The sequence below is a fragment of the Fukomys damarensis genome, unplaced genomic scaffold (assembly GCF_012274545.1).
Source record: "Fukomys damarensis isolate Sample0158 unplaced genomic scaffold, DMR_v1.0_HiC HiC_scaffold_35, whole genome shotgun sequence".
Taxonomy (NCBI): domain Eukaryota; kingdom Metazoa; phylum Chordata; class Mammalia; order Rodentia; family Bathyergidae; genus Fukomys; species Fukomys damarensis.
The window spans coordinates 31,171,088-31,193,976 of record NW_022900947.1 but is presented as its reverse complement, the minus strand read 5'-3'; the positions used below and the strand labels follow the sequence as shown (position 1 = coordinate 31,193,976).

General features: G+C 41.0%; 1 long non-coding RNA gene across 2 annotated transcripts; it reads right to left on the bottom strand.

Annotated features, from left to right (window-relative positions):
* Positions 1-3,103: 3,103 nt before the first annotated feature.
* Positions 3,104-22,595, bottom strand: LOC104862908. Of its 2 annotated transcripts, none has more exons than XR_780452.2 (5): positions 22,431-22,595; positions 21,280-21,443; positions 19,508-19,628; positions 6,833-6,959; positions 3,104-3,173 (listed from the first exon to the last, which is right to left on the bottom strand). It is a non-coding gene; the product is annotated as an uncharacterized LOC104862908 (long non-coding RNA). The 2 variants fall into 2 exon arrangements; XR_780453.2 differs by having other exon boundaries at positions 21,303-21,443.
* Positions 22,596-22,889: the final 294 nt, after the last annotated feature.

Here is a 22,889-nt window from a genome sequence, read left to right as displayed (position 1 = left end):
TGGGGATGGATAGGCCAACGCATACCATCTTCCATAGAACTGGTTGAACATCTATGAGCCCCTCTGGAAGCTGAATGGAGATCGTGAGAGCTTTGACTCTGATGCAAATAATACAAAGGCAAGAGCTCTCAATACGAGCAGTGGGAGTCTGTGAAATTATTTGGTGGGCTCAGCATAGGCCTTGCTATTCAAGATAAACATCTTTTTTTCTTTTATTGAGTTTATTGGTACATTTTAGGTACACAGTACAGTTACACTAATTATTGAGATATTGTACCTTTACATGACAGGTCTTGGTTCTCATTTTTTCCCCTTGTCCCTGCCCTCCCTTCACCTCCTCCTCCCCTCCCCATTTACAAACACTTTATTTCCATTTTTTCATTTTCTCATATTTTTTTCCTTATTACCTTTCCCCTACCCTTCCCACTTTCCCTACACCTTTAGCCCTTTTCTTCCCATTTCACAATGTCAGTTATCTCATTAGGATCTTATGTACTGTTACAGTTTATTCACACCAGAGAAACTATTCAGTATTTACACATGTGACTTATTTATTTCACTTAGGAGTATATCCTCAATATGTATCCATTTTCCTATGGATGAGTCTAATTTCTCATTCTTTATGGCTGAGTAGTATTCCATTTTATAGTATGGACATACCTCAAAGAGCTGGGACTAGAAGTTCATTTGACCCAGCCATCCCTCTTCTGGGTATCTTTCCAAAAGAATTAAAAGAATCATACCAGAGTGATATATGCACACCCTTGTTTATAGAGGCACAGTTTGTAATAGCTAAAACATGGAAACAGCCCATTTGCCCATCAGTTGGAGACTGGATAAAGAAGATGTGGTTTTTCTACAAGATAAACATCTTTCAGTGCATCTCTTGAGAAATAGCTCTTCCAACCACATGTCAAATATATCTATTCAAATGGAACTAGAAAATAAACCCCTGGAATATGGAAACTCGGCCCCCTAACCTTGGACTTCTTTCTCTGTCTCTAGACTATAAGAAACAAATCTCTGTTCTGCACAGTTTCCCCAGGCTCAGACGTTCTGGTATAGCAGTGTGAAACAAACTGTAACCACCCAAATTGTAATTTTGCAAGGATGTCTGGCCAAAGCATTGAGAACAGATGGAAGGAGAAGGATACTAAAGGAAGGCAAGCCAGGTAGGGGCTGTTGCAGAGAACAGGTGAGAGATAAGAGTGGGCAGGACCAAGGTGGTAGCATAAGGACATGGAAGGAACCCAAAAGGGATTCAGTTAAAGCCTGGTGACTAGTAAGTGAAGAAAGAGGCAAAGGGAAATGTGGAATGGCTTCCAAAATCCTGGCAGGGCAATTGGGTGAATAGTGGTACAGATTTATAAAGATAGTGTGCAGCTTTGTGCTGAGCATGATACATGAATTAACAGTCCCATGTCATAGTGTTATTCTTATCTCAGTTTTATAGACTAGGAATCTGAGGCACAAAGAGGTAAAGTTACCCAAGGTAACACAACTAGTAAGTGACTAAGTCAGGATTTAGATTTTGGCAGCCTCACTACAGCATGCACATTCTTAGCCAGTTGCACTGAACCACAGTCTGCTGAAATGGAGAGTATAGAATGAGTAGCAAATTTTGTTAAGCACATGACAAAGCACTGGGACCTGTTGAGTTTGAGATGCCTGTACGAGGTCCAGACAAAATCTAAAAGGTTGGGGATGGGTTAAACTACTGGTTTTTAAAATATGACCTATGTGACATCACTGGCTGCTGTGCGGGAGGCAGGAGCCTGGGTGGATTTGCCTGAGGCAGCATTGCACAGCCTTGGTGCTCCACAATCTTTCATGACTTTTCCCACAGGTTCCCACTCCACCTGCCTTATGCAGAAAGAATGCCAGACATACTCAGCTGTCTCACCTTTGACAGAGGAGCCAAACACCCTCATTGGAGGAAAAATAGCTATTTAATAAATGGTGATGGAGGGCTGAGGATTTAGCTCAGTGGTTCTGCCACCTGCCTCACAAGCACAAGGTCCTGAATTTGACCCCTAGAACCACCAAATAAATAAATAAATAAATGGTGCTGGAAAAACTGGATTTCAACTTGTCAAAGATTAAAACTAGACAGTATCTTTCACCATGCACTAAACTAAAATCCAAGTGGATTAAAGATCTAAATATTGAAAGAGAAACACTAAACTTGCTGGAAGGTAAATTAGGTAAAACTCTTGAAGATATTGACAGAGGAAAAGACTTTATGAACAAATCTTCAGGAGCACAGGAACTAGCACAAAGAATCAACAATTGGGATTTCTTCTTTTTAAAAGCTTCTGCACTGCCAGAGAAATCAGCAGCAGAGCTAAGAGACAACCCAAAATGTGGGAAAAAAATTTTACCAGCTGTTCCTCAGACAAAAGTCTATTATCTAGAATATATAAAGAACTAAAAAAAAAAAAATCAGACCCCCCCCAAATACTCGCAGTGGTCCGTGCCTTAATACCATCTTTAAAAATTTTTGTATGCTGTACTACATTTGTATAGAGGCTTTGGTTTTTTTGTTTTTGTTTTTTAAGGATATATTTTCAGTATGAAGGTTATTTTCTTAACTTCTGCACTCCAGATATTTCTATTTTGTAGTATCTTCAATAATATTTCAGCTATATATTTAAAAATAAAAGCACACTTGAGCAGCTAGGGAGCTATTTTGAAGAATATATTCAATATTTAAAGATATAAACCGTAGTGCTTTAAAATACTACATAAGATGTTATTTTAAAGGTGATACTGGAAAGTGCAATTTTGAAATGAGCAAAACCTCTGCTGTATTTCCACCAGCATTAAGGACTGACGGTGTTACTATCGATTAAACACTCGATCTCTCCTTAGTCCAACACGGGAAAGACTCACAACTGTTTCCACACACTGGAAAGCTCTCGCCTGCCACGATTTCCTGGGCTCCTGTGCCTTCCTTGTTCACCATGCCCACCACCATCCCCTACCCCCCACCCTCACCCGCCTTCTGAGTTTGGCAACTCTGGGACAAATGAAGAACTCTGATAGAGATAACAACCGGTGGCTTTTGTACTTCTTCCTGGGTTTTTGTAGGAGTTTTTCGTTTTGTTGTATTTTTTTGTTGTTGTTCTGGTTGGGAAGCTATTCTATATGTGCTCTTTTCCATAGCAGAGTACCTGGGAACACAAGGTTTTAATGTTTGCATAAGACATCTTTGCATAGCTATTTAATTGTCCAATAGAAAAACTTTCATTCCCTCTCTAATGCTTTTATTTTATTTGTTTTTGAAGTATGACTTTTAGAGACAAAGAATGTATATTATTGTAGACAAGACCCTAAAGACTCTTGTTGGCAGAAAGTTAAACTTCTGGTTGCCTTATTATGTTTCATGCAAAACGTGTGTGGGCAGCCAGGGCCCCCGCAACACCTCAGCTGGGGAGCAGGGCTTCTCCTGACACGCCGGCCACTTGGAGGGTGAACTCGGGCCGGCGCAGGTACAGGAGGACGAGAGACTCGGAGGAGTTAAGAGAATATGTAAATATCCTTTCCTGCTTAGTTCTACTCCTTTTATGTTGCAGAAGTTCCACTTTATGTAGTTTAATATAAAAATGAAACCATTTTATTTCAATGTTGTTAGAAGGGTTCTATTAGGAAGTGAATATGTTGTTGCAGTGTTTTGTGCCTGTTTAAAGGCTTTTGTTTAGCAGAATGAATGTAAAATACAGTAACATCTTCAGATCGTCATCTATTTTATGAACTCCGTCAAGCTTGGATTGCTTTAAAAGGCTCTGTCAAGGAATGAGGTGTGCAATAGGTAGCAAATCCACAATCGTGTGTCTGTGTCACGTTAGAGGACCATCAGATCCTTCTGCTCGCTGGAGCTTTGTTGATGGCTGAATTCTTATTTGTGAATTAAGAATAGGATCATGCCCTTAGCAAATACTTTTAGAGTTTTTTTTTTCAATAAAGAGATTCCCAAATGCCTTTTCCCCGCTCAGCCTGATGAGTTTTTATATATAAGGAATATTTATTTTAACTAGTCTATGAAATTATTGAGTGCCTGCCGAGGCCTTTAAACATTCCTGACGTTCCTTTCACATCAGTCTTAAATGACAGAAGGTTATTGTGCAATGTTCCCTGTGAGGTACGCAGCAAGCTGCATCCAAACTCAAATCTGTTGGAACGAATATTCCAACAAAATGCAATGTGGATCGGATCCTCATCCCTTGACTTGTGTGAAAGAAGTACTGTCCTCCCAGGGAAGGATTTCACAGAGGTTCACTGGATGAAACTCGACCCAGCGTTCTTACTGTATTTTACATGTTACTGTAAGTTATTTGCAAAAAAGAAGGAAAAAAAAAAGCAAAAAAAAAAAAAATGGTGTCTTAACCTGTCCACTACCAAACTACCTTAAAAACAAATGTTGGTGATGGCCAGTTAAGTACCACTGAGCCTTCTACCTGTGGTCTTCTCTGTTTCTGTTGTTTCAAAACCATTTCATTGTACACTTAAGCCTAGTCTTTAGGAAAAGATAAACTTATCTACAAGTGCAGCTTCTTTTCTGTGAGCTTTTAGTGTGTTTTCACATGCACCTTGGGGAATGGCACTGAAGGGAGAAAAGCTGAGGGTGTGTTCTGAGCCTGGACCTCGTGGCAGCAGGAGTCAGGCTGGCGAAGATGTGTGCCCCAGAAAGTTTAAAGAATCCTGGCTACAAGGCCATCTGAAGAGGAAGGAAGAAGCTCACCAGCTGTCATGAGAAGTCAGCTGTACCCTTGTGTGTTCCTTGGTTTGGTCCTGGGGGTCAGAGCCAGGGCCTCACACGTGCTAAGGCCCCACTGTAGCACTGAGCCTCACACCCAGCCCTCTACTACACCTTTCTAATTCTGTAGTAGCCACTTCACTTTTTATTCCAAAACTGTCATGGCAAAATCCATAAGCACTTATTTAGCAGCATGAACAATTAGCACAGTCTGACATCTTTTGTGTACTACTTTAATAATTACATATCTATCTTTCTAAAATTTTGGGGCACTCAATCTCTGTATCAGAGTTACGCTATTTTTCTAATCATGTGGGATGTGTCATTTTGCCATGGTTGTGTTGATGAAGTGACACTTTGACACTGTGACCCTAAAAATAATTAAATTTTCAATTTTTGAAGAATAACTTAGATGACACAGATGTACTTGCTTTGTCCTTGTCCTACCTCTCTTTTGGGGTACTGACCATTTCTGACTCCCCAAGGCCAAAGGTAGGGTTAACTTTAAAGAAAGAAAAAGACTCAGGGGCCACCCACAGTATGTTTTGCTTTGATTCCGAGGTCTAAACATTCAGACTAGCTACAGTCCTTTCTCCTTTTTTTCTCTCATTAGACTTCACTTTCTAGGTACCCAGTGTTGCTCTGATTTCTAATTCTGCATGCCAAAACCCCGGAGAAATGTGATTACGGCAAATTCCTACCTCCATGAGCAAGCACTGTAGCCTGTGAGCCAGGCTGCCCCTGAAGTCAGAAAGCCTGGGGACCTCCAGCTTTGCTGTTTAGCAGTCATGCGGCCTTGGAAAAGATACCTCACCTCGGATTTCTTAACTGGTTAGAGATAATGCTGACCTCATAGGTTACTGTAAAATTCACATGAGTTCATGAATTCCAAAATGTCTGGTATGGCATAGGCACTTTTCTAAAAGGTACCTTTCATCCCCTTCACCTTTTGAACTGTAGTGTGAATGCATTCCTCTATATTAATTCCAGCAAGGCTTAAATGTTAAGCCTGGTGCTGGTGATGGAACCCAGGGCCTCGCATGCTAGGCAAGCGCTCTATCACTGCGCCACATGCCCACCCCAATGCTCTCTATTCCTTTATTCTCCATTCACAAAACATATGTTGAGTGTCAACTCAGTGCTAGAACAGTGGAAGACATAAAAGACAACAGTCAACAGAAGTGACCCTCTCTCTGCCCTCCAGAAACTCCTAGGCATTCCAAAAACTCCTGGACAGTATCTTATGGTAGATGGTGCACCTGGGCTGGGGCAGAAGGGCAAGAAAGCTCTAGGGAGAAGTGGCTTCTGCACAGCTATTTAGGAGCAGGGAGGAAAGGGGACAAGAAAGGCCAGGAACCAGAGAAAAATGACATGGTTTCCTCAAGTGCCTGACAAAGCTCAGCAGGGCTGCCCCAGAGGAAGAGTAGAAAGGCAGCAAAGAGGCTCACCTTCTGTTCAACTAACAGTCAACAGTTCACAGCTGTGCATTTACCATGGCTGTTAAAAGCTATCTGGTCTCTTTATCCAAGAGGTTGGAAGCCAAAGCCTGAGTCACTGTTCCCTCTGTAGGGCTTGAGTTTTAGGGAAAGGCAGAGCCCTTAGGTTGAGCCTCTGGGGTCTTTCCTTCCACCTTTTCCTCTTGGGAGTCTCAAGCCCTTACTAGTGCCTATTGGGACCTCCTGTCCCTAAGTAAACACCCCCACCATGGAACAGAAATGCAGGCCTCTCATAAAGGCAGTGGAGGCCTGTGATCCCCCAAGTGACAGAGGATGGAGGGGCTGGTCCCAGGTAAGATCTTCAGAGAGACCTTGGCTACCCCAAAGGAATTATACTTCCTTGCCGCTCCATTCCACACAGTTACACCCAAAATAACAAGCAACATCAGATCCTGCTTTTGTAATAAATATGACCTTTCCTGGGCTAATTTTTAGCCACCCTTATTTCTTGGCTTGCCCTACTTTGTTTGTCAAAAATCTTCGTTAATGATTAACCAACCACGAGGTTTAAAGAGGCCTTAGTCATTCTGAGCCAGGTAAGTGGAGTTACCAAAGCCTAATTGTTCCCAAGACGACCTACCTTGCTGGGGGTGCTGGGTCAAGACATTTCGAACCGTGGTATTATGATAAGACCAGGTCGTGCCAGTTCGGTTCTGCTGGAATTTTTCCTCTCCTTTTTCAGAGCTGTATTCCAGACAGTGGGGGCCCTGTAGGACAGTATCATTTCCATCAACCTCGGCACCCTCACCTCTAGCCCAAATACGGTCATTTGACACTTTACCAATCTTCCATAAAGTGCTATATGGTCTCAGCTTCCAGACAAGCCCTTAATCTGCCCTTTTCCAAATGAAATGCTCCTATAAAAAGAAATTCTGGGAGTGAAACTGAATCTAACTGTGCTCTAACCTTCACATGTAAACCATTCTGATCATAAGAATAATCTTATTTTTAACAGCAAAAGTAATCTAGTGAGCCCTTAAATAAAATATCCAAACTACTGAGTATTCCATCAAGGCTACTTTTAGTGAGCATTTTTTAAAAATTCATTTCCTGTTTGGGAATAATGTCAAAATCTTAGAGAGGTGTCACTCAGCAGAGGACAAGAGCAAGTGGCTGCCAATTAACAGTGTATGTCACACAGCATTTTATATGAATGATCTCAAAACTTTAAGAAGAACAATGTGGACATGCAACAGTGCAGATATTATCTACAGCTTGTCAAATTCTCACCAGTTGAGCACATCCATGTGACCAACGTGGATGAAGAATATGACCAGCATTCCAGAAGCTTCTCTGTGGCCTTTTCCACTAACTCCCAGTAAAAATAAATCTCAACTTCTACTAATATAGATTAACTTTGCATGGATGGTTTTTCATACTTGAGATAGCTGATATCACCCCACTTTATCGATTTAAAAATAAAAAACAAAGGGGTAGAGAGGAGTTTAATAATTTACCCTAGAAAAAAAACACCTGGATTTGAACCTGGATTATATAACAACAGAACTGGGTTGGCAGGAGGCTGAAGGTAACTGTAATTTACCCATTTTGTAAGGACTTTGTTTATTCTAAAAGTTTTATTGAACTTCTGACAGTTACTTCATCACAAAGGTCATTGGAACAAGTGAAAAGGAAAGGTCACACACCCAGAAGAAAATAGGACATGAAACCTTTTGCACTGTCCAGGTCCTGGGGGATATTTTTCTGAATCCTTTTTTCCCACCCTAGTGGCCTCAAACTCTTGCATACTAACGTGCCTTTTATCAAACTTTGCTCTCAGGAAGGGAAAGAAAAAAACTCATTTGCACTGAGGTAAGTTATATGCTTTTTACTAAGAATAAATCCCACAGCCATTTAGGTGAGGAATAAATCTCTAATTCCGGAACTTAAAGCCTTAGCCAGTCAAATGAAGAGAATGACATCGAGGGTCAGTGGGTCAGTAGGTCCTTCCCCTGACGCGTGACACTGTACCACAAAGGCAAATAATGCAAGGAGCCCAGGCTAAGAACGTTGAGTTGACAAAGAGCCAAAGAATTTGATTCTCTGGAGAGTTCACGACAGTGTTAATGACCAGTGTCCCAAATATGAGACATGTTGTACAAAACTCTGGGAAGACACGCCGGTCAGGGGCTTCCCTCACTCTAAGATTCTCGTCACACGATCAGCTTCCCTCCGAGCAGCAGAGCACCACGAGCGGCAGCTTTCTCAACCTCTGTCTCATCTCACGTGAGCCTCAAAAGTCCTGTTGGATTCTTATAGTGCACGTTCTTCTCCGCCTGCTCCCCATTCATTCACCCACCCATTCATTCAATAAATATTTTTCAAGCTTTTACTTTGTGCCAGGCTTTGAAGCAGGGTTAACAAAGATAGTGGTGAGCATTACCTCCATTTTATTGAAGGAGAAATTGAAGACCAAAGGGGACAAATTCAATATGATATTCTAAATTCAGTAACGCTAGCTGACTTTCAAGGCAGTACGTCAATAAACCCTCACAACTCTCTGAGGTGGACGCAATTATTAGCCATCCTCATTTTATGCATAGTGAAATTGAGGACCAGACAGGAGTTAAGAGATGACCTGAGTTCTTGCTTGTGGGGATGGATAGGCCAACGCATACCATCTTCCATAGAACTGGTTGAACATCTATGAGCCCCTCTGGAAGCTGAATGGAGATCGTGAGAGCTTTGACTCTGATGCAAATAATACAAAGGCAAGAGCTCTCAATACGAGCAGTGGGAGTCTGTGAAATTATTTGGTGGGCTCAGCATAGGCCTTGCTATTCAAGATAAACATCTTTTTTTCTTTTATTGAGTTTATTGGTACATTTTAGGTACACAGTACAGTTACACTAATTATTGAGATATTGTACCTTTACATGACAGGTCTTGGTTCTCATTTTTTCCCCTTGTCCCTGCCCTCCCTTCACCTCCTCCTCCCCTCCCCATTTACAAACACTTTATTTCCATTTTTTCATTTTCTCATATTTTTTTCCTTATTACCTTTCCCCTACCCTTCCCACTTTCCCTACACCTTTAGCCCTTTTCTTCCCATTTCACAATGTCAGTTATCTCATTAGGATCTTATGTACTGTTACAGTTTATTCACAAGAGAAACTATTCAGTTCCATTTTCCTATGGATGAGTCTAATTTCTCATTCTTTATGGCTGAGTAGTATTCCATTTTATAGTATGGACATACCTCAAAGAGCTGGGACTAGAAGTTCATTTGACCCAGCCATCCCTCTTCTGGGTATCTTTCCAAAAGAATTAAAAGAATCATACCAGAGTGATATATGCACACCCTTGTTTATAGAGGCACAGTTTGTAATAGCTAAAACATGGAAACAGCCCATTTGCCCATCAGTTGGAGACTGGATAAAGAAGATGTGGTTTTTCTACAAGATAAACATCTTTCAGTGCATCTCTTGAGAAATAGCTCTTCCAACCACATGTCAAATATATCTATTCAAATGGAACTAGAAAATAAACCCCTGGAATATGGAAACTCGGCCCCCTAACCTTGGACTTCTTTCTCTGTCTCTAGACTATAAGAAACAAATCTCTGTTCTGCACAGTTTCCCCAGGCTCAGACGTTCTGGTATAGCAGTGTGAAACAAACTGTAACCACCCAAATTGTAATTTTGCAAGGATGTCTGGCCAAAGCATTGAGAACAGATGGAAGGAGAAGGATACTAAAGGAAGGCAAGCCAGGTAGGGGCTGTTGCAGAGAACAGGTGAGAGATAAGAGTGGGCAGGACCAAGGTGGTAGCATAAGGACATGGAAGGAACCCAAAAGGGATTCAGTTAAAGCCTGGTGACTAGTAAGTGAAGAAAGAGGCAAAGGGAAATGTGGAATGGCTTCCAAAATCCTGGCAGGGCAATTGGGTGAATAGTGGTACAGATTTATAAAGATAGTGTGCAGCTTTGTGCTGAGCATGATACATGAATTAACAGTCCCATGTCATAGTGTTATTCTTATCTCAGTTTTATAGACTAGGAATCTGAGGCACAAAGAGGTAAAGTTACCCAAGGTAACACAACTAGTAAGTGACTAAGTCAGGATTTAGATTTTGGCAGCCTCACTACAGCATGCACATTCTTAGCCAGTTGCACTGAACCACAGTCTGCTGAAATGGAGAGTATAGAATGAGTAGCAAATTTTGTTAAGCACATGACAAAGCACTGGGACCTGTTGAGTTTGAGATGCCTGTACGAGGTCCAGACAAAATCTAAAAGGTTGGGGATGGGTTAAACTACTGGTTTTTAAAATATGACCTATGTGACATCACTGGCTGCTGTGCGGGAGGCAGGAGCCTGGGTGGATTTGCCTGAGGCAGCATTGCACAGCCTTGGTGCTCCACAATCTTTCATGACTTTTCCCACAGGTTCCCACTCCACCTGCCTTATGCAGAAAGAATGCCAGACATACTCAGCTGTCTCACCTTTGACAGAGGAGCCAAACACCCTCATTGGAGGAAAAATAGCTATTTAATAAATGGTGATGGAGGGCTGAGGATTTAGCTCAGTGGTTCTGCCACCTGCCTCACAAGCACAAGGTCCTGAATTTGACCCCTAGAACCACCAAATAAATAAATAAATAAATGGTGCTGGAAAAACTGGATTTCAACTTGTCAAAGATTAAAACTAGACAGTATCTTTCACCATGCACTAAACTAAAATCCAAGTGGATTAAAGATCTAAATATTGAAAGAGAAACACTAAACTTGCTGGAAGGTAAATTAGGTAAAACTCTTGAAGATATTGACAGAGGAAAAGACTTTATGAACAAATCTTCAGGAGCACAGGAACTAGCACAAAGAATCAACAATTGGGATTTCTTCTTTTTAAAAGCTTCTGCACTGCCAGAGAAATCAGCAGCAGAGCTAAGAGACAACCCAAAATGTGGGAAAAAAATTTTACCAGCTGTTCCTCAGACAAAAGTCTATTATCTAGAATATATAAAGAACTAAAAAAAAAAAAATCAGACCCCCCCCAAATATAAAGACCCAATTCAAAAATGGGCATCTGAAATGAACAGACATTTCTCAGACAAAGAAGTAAAAGCAGCAAATAAACATATGAAAAAAATGTTCAACATGACTGGTAATTCAAGAGATACAGATGAAAACAACACTGAGATTCCACCTCACACCCAAAAGAACAGCTGCTATGAAGAAATCAACCAGTAACAAATGCTGGTGTGGCTGTTGGGAGATAAGAATCCTTCTTCATTGTTGGTGGGAGTGCAGACTGCTGCAACCACTGTGGAAATCAATATGGAGATACCTCAAATAGCATTAGAAGTCCCATTTGACCTAGCTATCTCTCTGGTGGCTATCTTCCAAAAGAATTAAAAGAATCTTACAACAGCAATATATGCTCACCCGTGTTTATAGTGGCACAGTTTGTAACAGATAAAACTTGGAAACAGCCCAAGTGCCCATCAACTGGAGACTGGATAAAGATGTTTTTCTATAAAATGGAGCCATAAAGATGGAGAAATCAGAGAGATTTATAGCTAAGTGGATACACATTGAGGCCATACTCTTACATGAAATTAATAAAGCATAAGTGTAAATACTGAATAGTTTCTCTGGTGTGAAAAAGTAAAAGTGTAAATAAGGATCAAAATGAATAACTGATATTGTGTACTAGGAAGAAAAGGTCTAAAAGTGTAGGGGAAGTGGGAGGAGTGGGGGAAAGGTAAAAAAAGAAAAGAAAAAATATGAGAAAAGGAAAAACATGGAAACAATGTCTTTGTAAACAGCGAAGAGTGGAGGGGTGAAGGGAGGGTTGGGTATGGGGAAAAAATAAGAACCAAGGTAAGTCATATAAAGGTACAAGATCCCAGTGATGAATGTAACTGTATTGTATACCTAAAATGTACCAATAAACTTTTAAAAAAAGGGAACCCACTTGAGAAGCAAAATCCAACATTAGGCTGTATACAAGAAATGCACCTAGTTAAAAAAGAAACTCATAGACTGAAAGTAAAAGCATGGCAAACAGTTCTCCATGCAATAGGAACCCAGAAAAAAGTGGGGGTAGCTATCTTATTTGCAGACAAACTAAATTTCAAACCAAAATTAATTAAGAGAGACAAAGAAGGTAACTACATCCTTGTAAAGGGAACAATCCAAGAGGAAGAGATGGCAATAATAAATATATACATATATCTATATCTATATCTATATCTATATGTATATGTGTGTGTGTGTGTGTGTGTGTGTATAAAAATACTAATGCCCCCAACTATACAAAACAAATATCAGGGGACATGAAAAACCAAATAAGCACTAGTTCAATTTAGTGGGGAACCTCAGTACCTCACTGTCACAAAGAAACAGATCATCTAGACAAAAAAATCAACAACAAAATACTAGAATAGTACCAAGCTTTTGAATAAACGGACTTAATAGACCTCTACAGAGTGTTCCACCCCACAAAATCAGAATATGTATTCTTTTTGGCTGCACATGGGTCATTTTCCAAAATAGACCATATGCTAGCTGCTCATAGAACATGCTTAAATAGATGCAAAGGAATTGAAGTTATCCCATGTATATTATCAGACCATAGTGCAATTAAACCGGAGATCAATAGCATAAGAAACCACAAAAACTTCACAAACACATGGAAATTGAATAACACTCCTGAACAACCAAGGGGTGACAGAGGAAATTAAAGAAAAAATTAGACAGTTTTTATAATTTAATAATAATGCCAATACAACATACAGGAATTTATGGGATACAATGAAAGCAGTTCTAAGTGGGAAATACATAGCAGAGAATGTCCACACTAGGAAAAAAGAGTGAGCTCAAATAAACAGTCTAATGCTGAATCTTAAGCTCCTAGAAAAAGAAGAGCAAGAAAAACCCACAACTCATACAAGGGAGGAAACTATGACGATCAAAGCAGAAATCAATGCAATGGAGACTAAGAGAATGATACAAAAAAATCAACAAATTGAAGAGTTAGTTTTTTGAAAGAATAAATAAAATCGATAAACCCTTAGCCAACCTCATCAAAAAAAGGAAAGAAAAAGCTCAAATCTATGCAATTAGGCACAAAAAAGGGGAAGTCTCAGCAGATCCAGCAGAAATCCAGAGGATCATCAATACCTACTTGGAGAAACTCTACTCCAATAAAATGGAAAACACAGATGAAATGGACAGATTTCCAGATACTTATGAATTACTGAAGTTGAACAAAGAAGACCTAAAAATTCTAAACAACCCAATATCAATCAATTAATTTAAAAATGTAATTAAAAATTTACCAACAAAGAAAAGCCCAGGTCCTGATGGCTTCACTGCTGAATTCTAGAAGACATTTAGAGAAGAATTATAGCCACTACTTTTTAAACTTTTCAATGAAATTGAAGGAGAAGCAATACTTTCAAATTCATTCCTGGAAGCAAGTGTCATTTTGATTCCCAAAACAGGGAAAGACCCAACCAAAAAAGAGAACTACAAGCCAATCTCCCTAACGAACATAGTTGCAAAAATCCTCAATAAGATCCTGTTCAAAATAATTCTGGAAACATTAGCCACAGCAATTAGACAAGAGAAAGAAATATGATCAATAAAGATAGAAAAGGGAGAAGTTAAACTGTCATTATTTGCTGACGATATGATACTCTATATAGAAGACCTGAAAAACTCTGCCAAAAGACTTCTAGACTTAATTAGCAGACTCACTAGAGCAGCTGGATACAAGGTAAACACTCAAAAACCAATAGCCTTCTTGTACACAAATAAAAGACTCACAGAGTGAAATTAGGGCAACAATCCTTTTTATAATAGCATTAAAAACAATGAAATATCTAGGAATCCATCTAACAAAGGAAGCAAAAGTTCTCTACATTAAGAACTACAACACTCTGAAAAAAAGAGATAAAAGAGAAAATAAGAAAACAGAAAGACATCTCTTGTTCCTGGGTAGGAAGAACAAATACAGTGAGAGTGGCCATACTTCCTAACCTGCTATACAGATTTAATTCAATCCAGATTGAAATCCCAACAGTGTATTTCACTGAACTAGGGATCTCTTCTTATTAAAAAGCTTCTGCACAGCAGGAAAAACCACCAACAGCATAAAGAGACAACCCAGGAAATGGGAAAAAAATTTTACCAGCTGTTCCTCAGACAAAGGTCTACTATTTAGAATTTATAAATAACTAAAAAATATCACACCACCCAAATTTAAAGACCCAATCTAAAAATGGGCATCTGAAGTGAACAGACATTTCTCAGACAAAGAAGTAGAAATAGCGAATAAACATATGAAAAAATGTTCAACATCAATGGTCATTTGAGAGAGGCAAATGAAAACAATGCTGAGATTCCACCTTACCCCAGAAAGAATGGCTGCTATTATGAAATCAACCAATAACAAATGCTGGCAGGGCTGTGGAGAAAGAGGAACCCTGCTCCACCGCTCCTGGGAGTATAGACAGGTGCAACCACTGCGGAAATCAGTATGGAGATGCCTCAAAGTACTATGATTACAGTTTCCATTTGGCTGAGCTATTTTTCCACTGGGTATCTTCCCAAAAGAATTAAAAGAATTATACAACAGCAATATATGTGCACCCATGTTCATAGCAGCAAACAATAGCTAACACTTGTTCTTTTGTTTTTGTTTTTTTGGTACTGGGGATTGAACTCGGGACTTTGTGCTTTCGAGACAGGCAGCAGAACCCCTGAGCTAAATCCCTGGCCCGATTAATAGATAAACCTTGGAAACAGTCCAATTGCCTATCAACTGGAGACTGGATAAAGAAAATGTGTGGTCTTTTTTTAAATAAAATGGAGTACTACTCTGCCATAAAGAATGAGGAATTAGAGACATTTATAGCTAAATGGATGCATATTGAGGCCATACTCTTAAGTGAAATAAATAGGACACTCATGTGTAAATACCAAATAGTTTATCTGGTGTGAAAAACTGAAAGTGTAAATAAGGATCAAAAGGCATAACAGATATTATGAAATAGGAAGGAAAGGGGCAAAGGGGAAGGGGAAGTGGAAGGTATGGGGAAAGAAAAGAAGGGAATGGAATTAATATGAGAAAATGAAAAAATGGAAACAAAGTCCTTGTAAATTGGGTGTGAGGAGGGGTTGAAGGCAGGGGAAAATGAACCAAGATGGATTATGTAAAGTTACACATTTCCAATGATGAATGCCATTATATTGTATACCTAAAATGTACTAATAAAATAAATTTTTAAAATTAATATGGTTGCATTATCAATATTTAATTTCTCTGTCTAAGTAATATCCCATTGTATGTTGATCTACTCAATAGTTTATGGCTATTTGTACTGTTTCCAAGTTTAGATATTAAGAATAATGTTGTTTTCTACATTCAGGTACAAGTCTCTGGTTGGATCCGTTCTTGTTTCTGTGGGACATTTACCTAGGAGCGCAATGGATTGGGTTGGTTACCTGGTAATTCTACTTTGAACTTGAGAAACCATCCAACTGTTTTTCCAGCAGTTGTTACATTTTACATCGCAGCCAATGTGCACAAGATTTCCAATTCGTTCGTATCTGTGCCATCCTCTATTGCTTTCTTTTACATTTTTTCATTAATTTTAGCTTTCTTAGTGGGCATGAAGTGGTATCTCACTGTGGTTTTGAATTGTATTTTCTTACTGACTAATGGTAATGTTATTGTTTTTTGATTTTGGGGTCTTGGGGTGGTAGCAGGTATTAAACTCAGGACTTTGCACTTGCCAGGCAGGTCTGGCACCTTCTACATCCCTGGCCTTTAATGATAATGCTTTTATGAATTTATTGCCTATTTCTAAACTTCTTTGGAGAAATATCTATTTGCCTCCTTTGCCTAGTTTTAATTAACCCTTTTGTTGAGTTATAAAAGTTCTTTATTTCTCGATATCAAATCTATGTCAGATAAATGCTTTGCAAAGACTTTCTCCTATTGTGAGTTGTTCTTTTCATATTCTTGACCATGTCCCTTGATACACCACAGTATTTAATTTTGAGGAGGTCCAATTTATCTGTTTTGTTGTTTTTCTTTATGCTTTTCTTCTCATATCTGAGAATCCACTATCAGTTCTAAGGTTATGAAGACTTCTTTTTACTTATGGTTGTTCTTGTTTTTTATTTTTTTTTGTTTTTTGTGCTGCTGGGGACTGAACCTAGGGCCTCATGCATGCCAGGCAAGTGCTTTGCTGCCAAGCCACCTTTCCCAGCATCCCCCTGGGCCCTGCCGCCATGGCTTTTACATTTAGATCTTTGATCCATTTTGACTTTTTTTTTTCTGTTCTGATATCTGAACTAAAGGCCTTGAACATTCTAGGAAAGTTTTCTGGCACTGCTTTGCACCTCAATCCCATATTTGGAATGAATTTTTCTGTATGGCGTGAGAGATCTATTTTAGTCTATTTTCTGTTTCTGATGCTCTGACATACCACAGACTGGGTAAAAAATAAAGAAAAGAGGTTTATTTTGTTTCACAGTTCTGGCCCAAGGTTGAGGGGCAGCATCAAGTGATGGCATTTTACTAGCAGAGTTCTAAGGTGGCATCCAAGAACACACAGCAAGAGACAGAAGCCTGCATGGCTGTGTTCTCTGCTCTCAATCTCTCTTCTGATAAAGCGTCAGAATTCAGTCATGGAGCTCTGATCTGATGCTAATCTGATGCTAATCATACCCCAGAGGCCCAACCCCTGAACATCATAGAATTAAGTTCCCACCCTGTTAACACCTCAAAGATAAACCTCCAACCTGTGTTTTAGAAGGGGAAAACCATATTCAAATCATAGAGAGATCCAACTGCATTCTTCTGGACAGTTTATTGTCCCAGTACAACTTGTTGAAGATTATTTTTCACTATTGAGCCATCTTGGCACCCATGCCTCAAAGCAAATAGACTCCTGGTTTTATTTCATTGATCTGTTTCATTTCTTATGTCCACCTTTATGACAATGCCCTGCTGTCCTGATTACTGTAGCTTTGAGCCAAGTTTTGAAATCAGGATGAGTTCTCCAACTTTGTTCTTCTCTTTCAAGATTATTTAAGCTACCCAGAGTCCCTCGCTACCTTATATCAATTTTGGGATCAGCCTGTCCATTATAGCCACACATTTAGTGGCTATAGAAAGGTCTATTAAGATTGTCATTAAAATTGCACTGAATCTACAGCTCACTTTGAGGAGCATTTCTGTCTTTTAAAAAGTAAGTCTTTCAATGTATTAACATAGAATATTTTTCTATTTAAGTCTTTTATTTGTTTCAGCCATGTTTTACAGTTCTCAGTGCATAAGTCTTATTTGCCTTAGTTAAATTATTCCTATCTTATTCTTTCTGATGTTATTATTGTAAATAGGATTGTTAATTCGTCTTCAGGTTGTTCATTGCTCGTTAGTATATAGAAACCATCTCATTTCTCAGCCTACTCAAATATGAAATGGGAAAAGAGACATTGTGATTTACGAGGAATCTTCCAGAAACAAACACTGGATTCACCTACATCTAATGGCTAAGGACATGGACCAAAGAAGATCAGATGGGAAGGATGTGTATGATGACAAAGGAGATGGAAAATGATGGAGTTTCAGGAACATGAATGATCAGGGCCAGTTAGAAGAAGAGATGACCACGAAGGTGTCCGGGAAGAGACTGAGAAGAGGGAAACGATGTTCCTCAATTATTTATTGCTACATCGTGCTGGGGTGTGCACGTGTGAGGCACTGGTTTCCATCCTCAGAGTGCACATACGTATACACACACACACACACACACACACACACACGAGCGCGCGCGAGTGCAGGTTCACTACCAAGTTTAAAGAGTTAAACCAACTCTTCTCTTCCATTTCATGTACTAGGCTGCTCCTTGACATTTGGCAAAACAATTTTTCTCAGTATAAATCAAGTCTGAAGACACCAAAGTGGACTTCCTCTATGGTCTTTTAGCCCCAAGATTTAAAGGTCAGAGATAATGAATTAACAGTGGTTTGCTAGTAAATGTTTAACAAGTGGCTCTCCAGAGAGAAAAGGCCCTTGATTTGTAGCATTTGCTGATTTCCATGGTATAAATGCTGTCCTTGGGGCTGACTTCAGGCTACCAAGGCACTGTCACTGGTCACAACATGGCACAGTTTTTCCACCACGTGAGCACAATAGATAGGAAAAACCCTTAAAAGCATTGAAAATAATGATGACTTTAAAATATTTATTACCTTGTTTTTGATATAATTTATTTCACTTTAAGTTCATATAATTTGATATTTAATAACAGATGTAATAATGGATTGGACAAATTCTTGCAAATTCAATGGAAGTCTCTCATGAACCAAATAAGCCAGCTCTAGCCTGGGCCAATGGCACATGTGAGCTCAGGGACACATGGCCTAGTATCACAGATAAGCACGAGCCATGGGTCAGGCGGCCCTCTCAGCCTCACTGTGTGTGAGAATTTGGGCAAGTCACTGAATCTCAGTTTCTTTGCCAGTAAAATGGGATGATAATATTCATCTCTCCAGGTTGTTATGAAAGTTAGAGATAAATGCACACAATTTGACACACAATACATACTCAAAAGTGCTAGTCTACTATTATTCTGCCACAGCAGGTTTTGGTTTTGGTTTAGCTTTGTGTCTGGAAGACAACTGAGAGTCACTCAGGGTACAATTGGGACTTAACCTGTCCCCCGCTGGGGTGGGTTTTCCTGTAGGAAAGCAGATGCAAACGATTTTCCCAAGTTTCCCTCGTATACTTTCCATGGGAAGAGCTCTAGGAACCTCACCCCTGGGGCTTGTGGGGAGGGCAAGCAGAGCCTTAGGCTCCCCACAGCCCTAGAAACTGGGGGACCAGCCTGGGGTTGTGTGTCCTCTTCCAAGGACTTCTTGGCCACCAAATGTATCCCCAACAGACTACTTGGAAGCTTGGCAGTGCTGCCTTTCCATTTCAAATGTGTAACTTAAAGATAACATGGGTTTTCCCACAGCCCAGCACAAGGATGAGCTCATCTGTGAGCTGCATGGGCAGGGAGCAGGGACAGAGAAAAGCACAGGTATGGGACAGGTACAGAAGGATGGGCAAAGGTTCCAATATGAAGTAGGGTCTTGAGGGACAGCTGGGAGGTGTAGGAAGGAAAGGCATCAAACAGCAGGGCCAGGGAAGGGGTTGGAGGAGACCCCATCCCCTCTGTCTCCCACCTCCCAGAGCTCCCTGTGGCTGCTGATTTCTCACCATGCCTTGAGAAAGCCAACATCCTCTTTACCTTTCTGTGTCCTCAGCCACAAGGGCTAGGGGTATGGGGAACAGGAAGCAAGCACAGTGCAGCTGGCACAGGTTCCAACTTCAACCTGTTTGTCAACATTTTACATCCTCCTTGGAGAGACCTGTGGAAAGATGAACCGAGAGGTATAATCCTTTTGCCCTGGTGAGCCAGGTGGCTTTTCCCTCTAGCACACCGGTCACTTACGAAACAGCAGTTGCAAACTGCCTTCTGGTATGAGATATGGTAAGTCCTGTGTCCTGACACTCTCTGACCTGAGTCTGATTTGGCAGAGTGCTGGTGAGTCTGTTGGGCTTTGTGCACAACTCAGGGTCCCCGCACAAGTCCTCTGGCTCCTCTAAGCTTCCATTTCCTCTCTGTAAATCAGACATTGGAGCAGCTACATGAAAAGCTTGTTGTGGGAAGATTTGACACAGGTGAATATTAGGTAATGTACTAGGAGCTCAATAAGCTGGAGCAACTGGAATTATCCTACTGCCTATGAGTCCGTGGGCAAGGTATTTCATCTTCTGGATCTTAGTCTCCTCATTTGAGCACCTTAGGCCAGATGATCTCAGAGGCATCTTCTGACTGTACATTCTATTGTTCCTTCACAAACAAGGTTTGTGGCCTCCACGATGGCCCTGCCTCTCTCTGTAAGAGATTAGGCCATTTGCTTTTGCAATGCTCAGATAGCAAAGACCTTTGACAGCCCAAGGCTGGCTTCCTCCCCCTCTCTTGTCTAAGTTCCAAGGCTGTGGGACAGGGAGCAAACCAGAGTGTTTCTCTAACACAGGATTAGAAAAGGGGACAGAGTTCTGGGTGGCAGGGCCCAGGTGGGCTGAAAATTGCCCAGCACAGATGTGAAGACTGCTGACAACTGACTAGGTGGGATTTGGCATAAGGTCACAATAGGCTAATAGTTCAGGATCCCAGCCTTGTCCCATGCGATTCTACTCCCAAAATAGATGAGACAGATCCCCACCTTCAGGAAAAAAGCCCTTTCCAGACTCTGGTTGAATAAGGTGAAACTTTTTCTTGTCGTAAAGTAAGGGAGAGAGCCACCTAGCCGTGCTCTCGCCATGAAGAAAGTTTCATGCTGTCCTACATCACTAACATGGGTACAGTCTGGGAAGAGGGTTGAGTGCCATTGACACAAAGCAGAGGGACAACCTTCCTTCCTGCAGACACAGGCTCCTGGCAGCTGCTAAGCTTTCCAGGCTGGCTCATCCTCAGAGTTTCTGGGGTCAAATCCATCTACATAAAAAAATATCTTTTTAATGGAACAACCTAGGACTCTTTGTCGGGTGTCTTTTTTGATGTGTGTTTTCCCAGTCTGACTTCTTACAATTCCTCAATTCCCATTAATAATTCTCAGATCTCAGGGAGCTAGTTTGCAGCTGGGGAAAGCCTTCCTCATTTAAAGAATTCACAAAAGGTCAGCTTTCCTTTGGATGACAAGTCACACGGCTTCTGTCACGTTCCCAGCTGGGAGATCTCTGCTAAATGACAAACTTCCTGAAGTTTTTTTTTTTTCCCTACGCAATTTGTGCTGTGGTGAAGTTTCAAGATCACATTTTGCTTTTTGTGCTATCTCATTATGTGTCACCAGTCCCGTGCCTCTCCTTCAGCGTGGATGAAGCATCTGTCACAGGAAGGGTCTCGAGCAGGTGAAGCCACCCCCCCGGTCTGCTGCCATCTTCGTGGACCTCTGTCACCCTGACTCCTGCCCAGACTCCAAAGGGTGTTCCCTTGCATAACACCAGGCCACTCACCACCTTCCAAGCCATAGACATACATCTATGTTAGCGATGACAGCATGTCCAGCGAAGTCCTTCAAAGAGTCCATAAAATGTCCTCTTGCTGCTATACAAAGTGAGCCCATGATGAGCTCCAGGAGGGGCTGCCTGTAGGCATGAGAACACACACTGGCACGGTTCTGTCATGTAGGCAAAAAAAAGATAAATTGATGTGGGTTTGCTAGGGCCACCCTGACAAAATACCCTAGAATGGGTACACAAACCACAGAACTTTGTTTTCTCTTAATTCTGGAGCTGGGAGTCCAAGATCGAGTTATTGCAGGGTTGGATTCTTGTGAGGCCTCTTCCTTGGCCACCTTTTGGATGCGTGGCCTTGTGGTCTTCCTCTGCACATGAGCATCCCCAGTGATCCTGTCTCTTTATATAAGGATGCTGGGAGGACTGGACTAGGACCCACCCCATTTTAGCTTAATTGCCTCTCCGTAAGCCCTGTCTTTTTGTTTTGTTTTGTTTGTTTGTTTGTTTCTGGTACCGGGGATTGATCTCAGGTCCTTGTGCTTGCAAGGCAGGCAGCGGAACCATTGAGCTAAATCCCTAGCCCTGCCCTGTCTTTTCATGCAGTCTGTCTCTGAGGTTCTGGAGATTAGCGCTTCAACACATGGATTTGGAGGACACAATTCACCTCTGTAACAATGAGCTTCCCTGCCTCTTTTGTTGCTGCTGATGTTATGAAAAGGAGAAAGAAGAGAACATATTCTAAAATTTCAGAGGGACATAAATGTTCAGCCACCTAGAGTTTAAACACTAGAGCCACGAGTACAAAAAATTATTAAAAAATTGAAATTATTGGACTTGAAATAGAAAAGGCTGATTTTCTTTTACTGACATACAACTTAAATGTGCAGAGAAAATATTTTCCTTGTATTGTAACTGTGTTTCCTGTCCTTTGCTAGGTAAAGAGGAGAATTATAACTGAATGCCTAATCTAGTTCCAACCTTAGTCCTAATCAATAATTTATAGTTGGTCCCTTTGAATTCTGCTCAGGGTCTCTTATTTCTGCTGGCTCTTTCCCTGTTCTCCACAAGATGCCTGTGTCTACAGCTCACAACACTGATAGAGTAAAGGGGTCACCTGGCTTTGGAGGGCTACTCGGATGGACACTAACCTGGATGGTTTAGCTGGCTCCCACAACTGACGTCTGCACCTGGCCCAGCTCCTGGTCTGGGCTCTTCTTCTTTGACCCCTGTTCTCAGCACCTACTGGAGCGATGCACCCTCAGAGCTCTACCCATTCTCCCTCTGCCATCCTAGTGCAGTGGGTAACAGGGCTGACTGCCTGGACTGCAAATGGGACTACAGAGTCCCTGACATGTGACCTGCCCTTTGTTCCAGGTCAGACTACCCTCCCCAACCTACCTTCTGTGCTACAGCAGGGCTTGCTGCTAGAGCTCTCTGTGAAGGAGGCAGAAGGGCCCTTCTCCTGTGTGCCTCTCTGACAGGCATGCCTTTCAAAGGGCCACCAGAGCACGCATCTACTTTCTGTCCTAACTCCTGGTCATGGCCTCCTCTTCCCATGATGCCCCAGGAGAGGCAGCAGATTCCTCTACTTCTTCCTGCTTTATAAC